General features: G+C 34.7%; 1 long non-coding RNA gene across 1 annotated transcript; it reads right to left on the bottom strand.

Moving 5' to 3' along the window:
* Positions 1–1063: 1063 nt before the first annotated feature.
* LOC109084398 lies at positions 1064–1888 on the bottom strand. Its single transcript, XR_006155697.1, has 2 exons — positions 1816–1888; positions 1064–1265 (listed from the first exon to the last, which is right to left on the bottom strand). It is a non-coding gene; the product is annotated as an uncharacterized LOC109084398 (long non-coding RNA).
* Positions 1889–10592: the final 8704 nt, after the last annotated feature.

A 10592-nucleotide genomic window follows, 5' to 3' on the forward strand; every position in this document is an offset into this window, starting at 1 on the left:
AGCAAAGTCCATTTGCTACTGTATTTTCCATGTATTATGAGTAATGAGCCTCTCATATTTAAAAAAAAATAAAAAATACAGCGTCAAAGCAGCTTTACAGTATTAAATAGGAAAATATTGTGTAATTATGCAAAAGGACAATAGTAAACACTCAATTTTCAATTAAAGTTCATCATTGATTCAGTTATTTATCGTCCAGCTGTGCAATCAAGTCGACGATATCGCTGGATATTAAGTGTCCCCAACTAAGCAAGCCAGAGGCGACAGCAGCAAGGAACCAAAACTCCATCAGTGACAGAATGGAGAAAAAACCTTGGGAGAAACCAGGCCCAGTCGGGGGGCCAGTTCTCCTCTGACCAGACGAAACAAGCAGTTCAATTACAGGCTGCAGCAGAGTTTGATTGTGCAGAGGACTCATCTGGTTCCCGCTGTCTTGGAGACAAGGTCTTTACTGGGGATCTATCTCTGGGGCTCATCTAGTAGTCCTGGTCTCCGCTGACATTCAGGGCTGCAGAGGTCATCTCTAGGTGCTGATCCACCATCTGATCTGGATACAGGCTGAATCCGGGTGACTGCAGTGACCATCTGATCTGAATACAGACTGGATCCGGGTGGCTACGGTGACCTCGGAATAAGAATGAAACAGACTAATGTTAGCATAGATTCATCATAAGAACATCGGGTGTTATTAATTACCACGTCTGTTTTTTTTCACTGTGTCGCACATGTAACGTGCCAAAACTCAAATGGAATCGCAATTACTTTAGCATTTGAAATTTCCAATGCCTCACATGGAACCTGTGCTTTTAACCAAATATTAACCAAATGCTTTTCACCTGAGGAATAAAAATATAGGGTAAGATGTATAGGCAAATAAGAGTAGAACTGCAATGTTGTTTTGCTGACGTGCATCAGAGCACAAACAGTGAGAGATTTGGGGTAAAAACTACAAAATATCTCCCAATACAAACACACCCCATAGTATAGTCCCACCCCTGACACGGATTGACAGGTTTCCGTGTAAGGCATCTGAAATTCAAATGCTTTTCAACTGCGTTTGGACTATGTCACAATTTATGCGTCCACATGTGGGAAAATGCAATTAAATATACAATTTGCAATTCCTTTTGAAAATTGTCCAGAATGTCCTTACCTGTCCATTGATTATGATCAATGCCTGAGAGATCTGCTGGCATTTTCAAATCGCCATGACAGATGGATGGGGTTTTGTGGACTCGGTTAAGGAATTCCACGTTTGTTCCAACCTATAAAATAAATTAAACAAAATACAGATTGTTTTAATAGCAATGATTCACCTATGAGTAGGTCTACAGAAGCTGAATATGCTATAGTGATTGGCTGAAAGGTGTGCTTTCAAACTGTGTAATCAATAGGATGTTCCAGTCAGTATAATCACAGTTTTACATTAATATGCTGGCTATATCGAAACACACAATCACAGTCACTGGCACACAGATATGTGAGATCACACTGCATAGGCACACATAAATTTCTATGACAAGTCACGCAGGTACTGGGTTTACTCCGCAGCTTTTAAATAGCCCATATATAAACAGTTATAGGTGTAAACGTTACCAAAGTGATTAAGGACAAGTCAAAAACACGATCTGGAAAAATGGGTATATGATGAATTCGCTCATTATAAATTATGTACATTCTGAACACAAAGTTACAAAGTGCAGCTTTAACTATAGCACGAAACAAAATTATATGTGCGTTTAAGTTACGCAAGAGTTAGTTGATTTTCACAGACAAACAATATGTATGTTAAATCTATAATAAACATGAACTTACCGTTAGACGTCTCCATAAGACTGCACTCGACGAGTTTTTCTCTCACAAATGTTTCCATGTTCTCTTCTGACAAAAGAACAACATTTTGAATTATGACTTACAAAAAACCTTTATTTACGTATGTAAAGAGACTTTATAAACCACACAGGCATCAAAAATCATCACACTAACGCGGCCTACTCACTCGCTGTGCGTGTGCGCGCACTTTAAAATGTATCGAGGCCCTGAGACGTCGATTCTTTTCCCGGGAATCACTTTGTCCGAGAATTGAAGAACCGGTTTATTTAAACCGGATCGTCGGTTCTTTTAGATCTGCGGTCCGACGACATTGTACGTAATTTGTATGATTTACATGTCGATATAGACAACTGCAGGCATTTGCATTAGAGCAGAAAGTCATATTCACTTATTTTAACTCATTTGACTCACTTAAATGTTAAATTCGCTTTTCAGTGTCAGAAACGACTCTTTCCTCTGTTTTCACAGATATTAACATATTTCAGCGTTCCGTCACTGTCTGATACTTAATAAAACTGTATTAATCTTTCGTCTCAGATACCTTAACATGATTATGCGAGTACACGTAGAATGGCCGTTTGAGGTAAACTGTTCATCATTTAACATAACTAATGTTGGCCTGTAGAAGTTTAAACAGTATTGTTGCCGCAAAAAAGTTATAATTCTGCCATTTAAAATAATTATTAACGAAAACATGAAATAAACTTACCTTAAAACAGTTTGAAACCAGTTGCTTGCCCGTTGTCCTTCCAAAATGACAGTTAGGGAGCGATTTAAAACATCTTCAAGGCGCGTTAAATAACCCAGTGCTGGCCTGAAACAACCCAGCGTTGCAACCCAGCAGGTTTAACTCAACACCTGGTAAATTGAAAACTACCCAAAAGTGTTTTAAAAAGTAATAAAATAAACCCAACAAGATGACCCAACAGACTCAGCCCAGCATTTTGGGTTAAAAAATAACCCAGCCGTTCGTTTTTAGAGTTTAGTTAAATAAAGTGTGCGCTCTGTTTGATGCGTCTTAATATGAATTAATATCGGTTATTTTATGAATATAAAGCCATGCATTTATCAGTTTTTCTTCTGCAATCACACAAAAAAAGAAAGTGTAATATATAATTATATAAATATATTCCCTCTCTCTCTTTCTCTCTCTCTATATATATATATTAGTATGAATTATTATTAAAGTGTGTGACCCTTCACAGACTATTAATATTAAATTAATTAGTGTGCAGTCTGACAAATGCATCTTAATGTTGATTTATATAGGTCCTTTTTATTAATATTATATATCCATGTGATTATTATTAACGTGTCGAAATGAGATAGATAGATAGATAGATAGATAGATAGATAGATAGATAGATAGATAGATAGATAGATAGATAGATAGATAGATAGATAGAACTCAGTGTCCTGCCAGCAGGTGGCGCTCATGTATATGTTTTCAGTCAATGTAAGGTTGCATAAGCTTTGCCGCAGCCAGGCAGCAGAGTAAAGGCCAAGAGGACTCAAGAAGTCATTAATGAGAGGTTTGGATGTTTGTGCTTTTTAGACCTTGTTTGATGAAAGCTATGCACTTATCTTTCAGATCAAGAGAAGCACAAAGCACTGAATCTGTAATTGTGTCATTTTGTAGCCCTGTTCCTGATTTTTTTGTATATGGAGTTTGGTCTCTCGTGATCCTTATAGTGTGGGATATTTCACTGCATGTGTTTATCTACAGTAATAATCTGAAGAATATCAAAACTGTACTGTAATTAAGCACAGCTCTCTCTGATTACATAAGATTTTTATTTACAAGTCAGAGGTCACTAAAATGTAATCATAATGCAATTATGTGAGTTCATGTTACAGCTGTAATCTGTAAGGTTAAATTAAAAATAGCATTCATAGTAACTTGGCATGTTACTTACAAAGAATTCACAGTGAAGAATTCATGTTTTTAATCAAACTAAATCAGATTAATCTGACCTCCACCTCTGAATCAACTCTTAGCTCTCTTAACATTTATATTAAGCCTAAATCAAGGATTTGCTGGTCATTTTTGTGAATTTCATAGGTGTTGTGAGTTGAGTTTGGTCTTGGGCAATATTCTGTAGATATGCGTTGGTTATGGCAGTCACTCTCTGACCTTTGCACTCAGAACCAATAGTTCTAATCTCAATCTGGCCTCAGTGAGATTGCTTGAAACTAAAGCACCCTTTCACATTTAGAAGTGATTTGTGGAAATGTTTGCACTGAAAGTCCATGACCCATGAAGTTGAATTTGAGTTGGTCATACATAGAACATCTAAAAAAATATTTTAAAAAAGTTTCTTAAAAATCTGAAATAATAATAAAATAAATAAATCACAAAAAGAGAAACATTTAATATATAATATCTAAAATATGTAATATTATTATATATTTATATTGTATATTTTAATATATTTAAATTGTACTTTGTTAAAATTATACAAAGTGGGGTTAATTATACGTTATATAATAATATATAATAAAAATATTTTTCATAATGTTACAGTTTTATTTCTATTTAAATATATAAAAATAAAAGTTTTCTTCAATATCTGCAGTCACAATAAGAGAAATATTAAAATATATATTCTATATAAAATATATTCTATATATCTTTACTTATTAGCTTATTAAAATTTTAATTGTTATAATTTGAATAAAAAACATCATATTTGTATTTGATTAATTAATTGATATTATACAAAACAGGGTCAAAAAATACTGAGACCACTATACTGTATAATATATAATATTTTTCATAAAATAATATATAATAAATCATACTTCATTTATTAGTTTGTTATTGTTTTAATTATTATAGTTGGAACATATAATAACCACTTTCACCTTAATATTTAATTTCCAATCTCCTCTCAGACTTAATAATTGTTCTACTTATTAAAGTAAATTGAAAAATCTTCCATGAAAAGATAAGACTGATAACTAAAACTTGTCTGACTTAGCTTGCACATTTAAGGTTTTCTCATATCATGAACAACGCCTTACATTATCAAAGGTCACAAGATCACATCTGTTCCAGCACTGAACTTGAAGTACCAGTCCATTTATCGTGCCATTAAGCCATGAAACGTTAACTCCAACATAAGTTAAGTGTGAATCAATTTTAAGCTCTTTTATGCTCCGTGGCACGAGGTCAACACACCACCAGTTGCCCGTGATCAACAACAGGGCTCAGTGAGCACTCTTAATGAAAGGAGAAGTTCTTCTGCCAGCTGTCACATTTCTGGTGGCCTTTGAAGAGGGGGCTGCTGGGAAATGGGAGGGAGGGGGTCACAGCTGCAGGGCAACTGCAGATCAACCACAGGGAGTGAGCTAAAGATGTCAGAGAGAGAGACAAAGGTCACAGCCCCTGAGGTTCTGGCACAGACTTCAAGAAGCTCACCTTCACCAGCGTCCAGCACAGGGGAGCGGGTGAAACAATGGAAACAAAGAATATCTCCAGCACACAGCACTGATTAAAGAAAGAGGCTAGATGAGGACGTGTTAGAGTGATTTTACCAAAGTTAATGGCTGTTTGTGTTGATACAGAAAAATGAGATTGGGGAAAAATTCTTAGATGGGGGAAAACTGCTACAATGCACAGCCTGGCTTATTGCTCATATAAAAGAAAGTTGATTTCATTTACACAGGCTTTTCACAATGTACCTTGTTTTAAGCAGCTTCTTGTTAAAAAAGAAGAAAAGATAGTAATCGCAACAAACAATACAGGTTTTGCTGCATTCAGAATTTAATTGAAAATTATTTTTATATTACAATTCATATCTTGAATTTGAACTGATACAGAATTATAAGGAAGTAGAATTAAAATGAATGAATTCAAAGAGCCTCACATACAAGAAACTAACTAGTTATAAAAGCAAAGTTTGTTGAGACAAAATTTGAATTTTAGCTTGTTTTAATTTTTTTTGTGTGGGGGGGGGGGGGGGGGGGTATGTTAAGAAGCCTTGAATTTGAATTTCAAAGGATTTTAGATTTTATAGACAAATAAAATATATAGATGGATGGATAGATAGAAGGCTAGTGAACTACTAAAGGATTCTTAGATATTGAACATCTGAATGAGCGAACGAATAAGATGATTTTGGTCTGTATAGCTAATTTTGCCCTTCATGACAACTGTGAGCGGGTGAAATTTGTTTCATAACTCATCCGTTTAAATTATATTAAGCCTTAAAGTTCTGCACAATTAAAGGCGTGGCCACTTGAGTGACAAGTGGATTGCCGCTGCTGACACTGCCGTCAAGCTAGGTGGGCGTGGCTTCAGCAACCAGCTGTTAGTCTTAGTAAAACAAACTCTTAGTAAAACAGACTAGTGGTCATAATCATGCTGAGGCTGTGTAGTTGTAAAAGGTTTTAATATATGCCGACTCGCGCATATGATCCACTCCATGTGATTGTGTCTCTGAACCGGAGCCATAGACCGGATCAGAGTGTGTAAGCTGCCGCGGTTCGCTTGAAACAACGTGAAACCAGACCTCATTTGCACTGAATCGTTCCCTATTACCTACATTGTGAACTACGAGCCATTCACTGTACAAACAAATACTACACTGTGAACAAGGAACCGATCTCAGCCGACGCTTCGGATTCTAGAGAGCATTTGATTGGTCAGAAGATTTTTTTTTTATTATTAATGCTTAAAACAATATACAATGATAACAGATAACAACAGAATACAAAAAAATAAATAAATAAATAAATAAAAAATGGGGGAAATAATATAAATTACCTTAAACATTAACAAATTATGAGAATTACATGACACTGAAAAAAGGAAAAGAGTTACAAACAGATAATGTTTTTAAGGCTTTTTTGTTCTCAGACAACTTAATTGAGAAGAAGTATTTTTCAAGTTCTTTCACAAATATAAGAAAGAGAGGTTTAGCATTAAGATATTTAGATTTATGAATATGGAATCTTGCTAGTAACAAGATCAGATTAATCACATAAAAATGACATTTTTTAGATTGGTCAAAATCAACAAAGCCTAGGACTTCATTCTTCCAATACAACACACATTCATTATAGATTTCAGACCTAATAAATCCTAAAACATCTTGCCAAAACATTTTCGTAAATGGACAATGCCAAAAAAGATGAACTACAGTTTCATCAGAGATGTCACAGAAAGAGCAACTGGAGGAAATATCCTTTTTGAACTTTTTCGTGTATTGATTTGCAGGGTAGCATTTATGAATTATTTGAAAAGAAATCTCTTTTACTTGGTTAAAAAAAGAGATGTGGACGCATCCACACTTTTTTCCAACAAATATTACCAACTACATTACTCCAGTAAGTGGTCACCGGTGGTAAAGTCTTGCTGAAATAGTGAACGGAGTGATCTATTATTGTTTTTTATAAGGAAAAGCAAAGCATAATTTGCCAACAGAAGTATTAACCATACTCAAAGAGATTGGAAGTAGAGATTGAGTTCCTCTCAATAAAGCAAGAGCACCTGATGGGATTGAACCCATAACTATTGAAAATTCTTTGGGAGAAACAGGAAATTAAAAATGATCTAGAAATTCCTTATATGAAAACAATAATCCTTGAGAATTAATTAATTGACTAACAAGATATTTTTATCAAACCAATTCTGAAAAAATATAGATTTATTCTTGTACAAAATATTACAATTATTCCAAATAAAATATTTATTAGGTGAAAAGTTGTGCTTAAATATCAAAGACCAAGCCAAAAGAGACTGCCTATGAAAGGGATTGGTCAGAAGATTTAATGAGAAGATGAAGCACAATGTGACGTCAAAAAAAATCGTTGAGCCATTTTTGTGGAAGTGACGAACTGCAAGCTTTCAATGCTTATATCTTCTAAATTCGAATTTTGTCACCGTTTTGAAGCACACTGCCTTACAGATAACCCTAAGACTAACATATTGATACTAACACCCAAAAAACTTTCATTTTGATTTCATGGGGACTTTAGTTGGGATATTATATTTATACTATTATTTATTTGTCTTTGATTTTTTTTTTATGGGGGCTGTGAGGATTGTTGGAGCATTTGTAATTAAGCACCTGTGAATGAGTGTTTTCTCCACCAGCAGCTGTGGATTGCAATGGATTCAGGTTAAACATTGACCCAGGAGGCCGTGCTTCAATGCAGGAAATACACACAGCGGCTCCAAACCTCCATCTCAACCTGCTGAACCTTGCTGACCCAAGTACTTTGTCTTCCTGGAAGACCAAACCATTTCCTTTGTGTAGTGGGCTGTAGTTAAATTGTAAGTAGATTTCTGGGCTGCCTCCAAACCCCCCGTCCACCGGCACAGTCCAGGATGTCGGAGGATGTGAGACAGACAAACAGCCGTTTGTGCAGTTGTGCAGGTTTAAATGGTGTCATAGGTTTGGATTTTTGATTTGTGCTCTTCTCTGTTTTGAAGCCAAAAGGAAACCGGGGGTTACTGGCAGTTCAAGCATGATAAGTATCTCTGGATGGAGAAGTTCAGATGGAGGAAAGGTTATGTGAAGTTGAAGAAAAGAAACCTTATTAGAGGATTAAGGAAAGGGAAGGAAGGCAGACAAAAGCCTCTCCTTCAGAAAGAGCTTGGAAGTGGAAACATGCAGTGAAATGTAAAATCACTTTACAGCGGCCCCTAAATAAGTTTGACATTTTCATCAGACTTAAAAATGGTAACAAAATATCAAAACGTCACTTTTCTGAGTCATTTTTGCATGTATTATACAGTTCTATTGTTTTATATTGTGTAATTTGAAACCTAACAAATTGATTCTATGAAATATTTTAAATAGAATGTGTGCTTGTGTAATTTTTCTTTAAAATAAATGCCTCTAGGCTTGATAAATTGTTGACTTTTTTTTAGTCTTAAAAATGCATGTACAGGACATTTGGCAAATGTTATAATCCTTATGTATGCAATGCAACAATTTTGTCTCGTAATGTTTATTCTGAAGTTTGTTTCAAGTGGCCGAAAGGAAGTGCAAAATTGAGATCAATGAATTTCTCTCACAATGGTTGGACAAGGCACTACCTGTTTTCCCGTAATTATAAAACAATGTTTTCCAATTTCTCCTTACCATCTCTTTCCTGCTATTGTTGAGAACTGGCAGTCATGCAAATACCAGTTTGGAAAGTCTTTTTATATATTGTGCTCACTTGATGATTGTGATTGTCACGATGAATGCTGGTGGTTCAATTCAAATATTTTTAGGTTTTGTTTTACTTGTTTTCTAGTTTAGTTGATTTTAGGTGTTGTTTTTACTTAGTAAAAAAAAACAACAACCTCCTAATAGAAAACTTGTTTTTGATTGGTTCACTCATGTTCATCTGTAAAACCAACAACTGTCAAGGGTTAAAATTTGACCTCTGGCCTCATTGTAAGGTTATTTATTAAAAATCGCTGTAACCTTGCATATGTAAATATAGCCAAAAGATGACAAACCTTGATTCAGTTCTGTGCATTTCAATATTTTATTACGCTATCAGTGCAAATAAACACCAAAGACAGAACATAAGAAAACCAAAAGGCTCCAGTCATCACAGGAGTATATGAAAACAAGTTTTTTTAGTTCACAATGCAGAGCCACAACATTGCAGATTGTCTCTAAATTAAACAAAGCAATGTTGTTTTAGTTGTTTTTTTAAAACCGAGAACAAACAAAACCATTCAGGAAAAAATATGCACATATTCCCACAGGTTTGAACAGTCAAGGACTGCATTTGCAGACGATTATGGTTTAAGTACCCATCTCTCCATGATAAAAACATCTATTTTAAGACTTGACATTTCCCCATAACACAGGGACTCCCCATGCGTGTGCATGCTACAGGCAGCAAAGAGCCTCGGACAGAGCAGTAGATGTGAACAAAGATTATCGTTAGCACAACATAGACATGCAGAAAAGTGTCGTCCTCCAGTACCTATATTCACATTATTACAGTTTCTTATGTACAATGAAAGACGTTAAAAACTAATTTTTTTTTGTCTTGAACAATACAAAATAGTTATCTTGAAAGCAATATTTACATAAATGTATCTAATCATTGTCAAAACATGAATCGTACAGTGAACATGGAATAAAATTGGTAATTGTTTTTTTTTTGTTGGTTTGGTTTTTTTGGATAATGTTTAAGACTCAAGTGATGGCCTTTATCTGAAGGAAAAAAAAAAAAAAAACAGAAAAAATGAAAATAACAAAAGATTCAGACTGAATTCCTATCCCTTCCCACAGTAGAGCATCTGATTCACACAGTATCCTGAAACATTTATATTCCATAAATATCATAATTACCCATCATGGCTTTGGTGGACAAACTGTATCATCTCTTTCAATATTCAAATTCTTGTCAACACCGTAAATTCGTGAATGCTACATATAGGATTTTTAGATAAGATACAAAACAACGAATTATACGAAATTGTAAAAAGATACATTTCATTGGCTAAAAATATGACACTCAGGTTTTTTTTTTTTAAACGTCATGCCTTTATCACCACATAACAGCTATAGTTTCATTCCTGATGAAAAATAAAGCACTGTAAATCTAACTAAGCTACGATTATAGAACATTCCAGTAAATGTTGTTGCCTTGCGATCGCATGTGAAAACCCTCTTGACCTCAGCAAGTTTTCCAAGAAAGATACCTGATAGATTACACTGACGTTCCTTTAAATTCCGCTGTAAGAAAATATACTTTATAACTGGACATTTCAATGCCACAAATCCAATTTTGTGCTTAGA

Source organism: Cyprinus carpio, chromosome B10 (assembly GCF_018340385.1).
Source record: "Cyprinus carpio isolate SPL01 chromosome B10, ASM1834038v1, whole genome shotgun sequence".
NCBI lineage: Eukaryota > Metazoa > Chordata > Actinopteri > Cypriniformes > Cyprinidae > Cyprinus > Cyprinus carpio.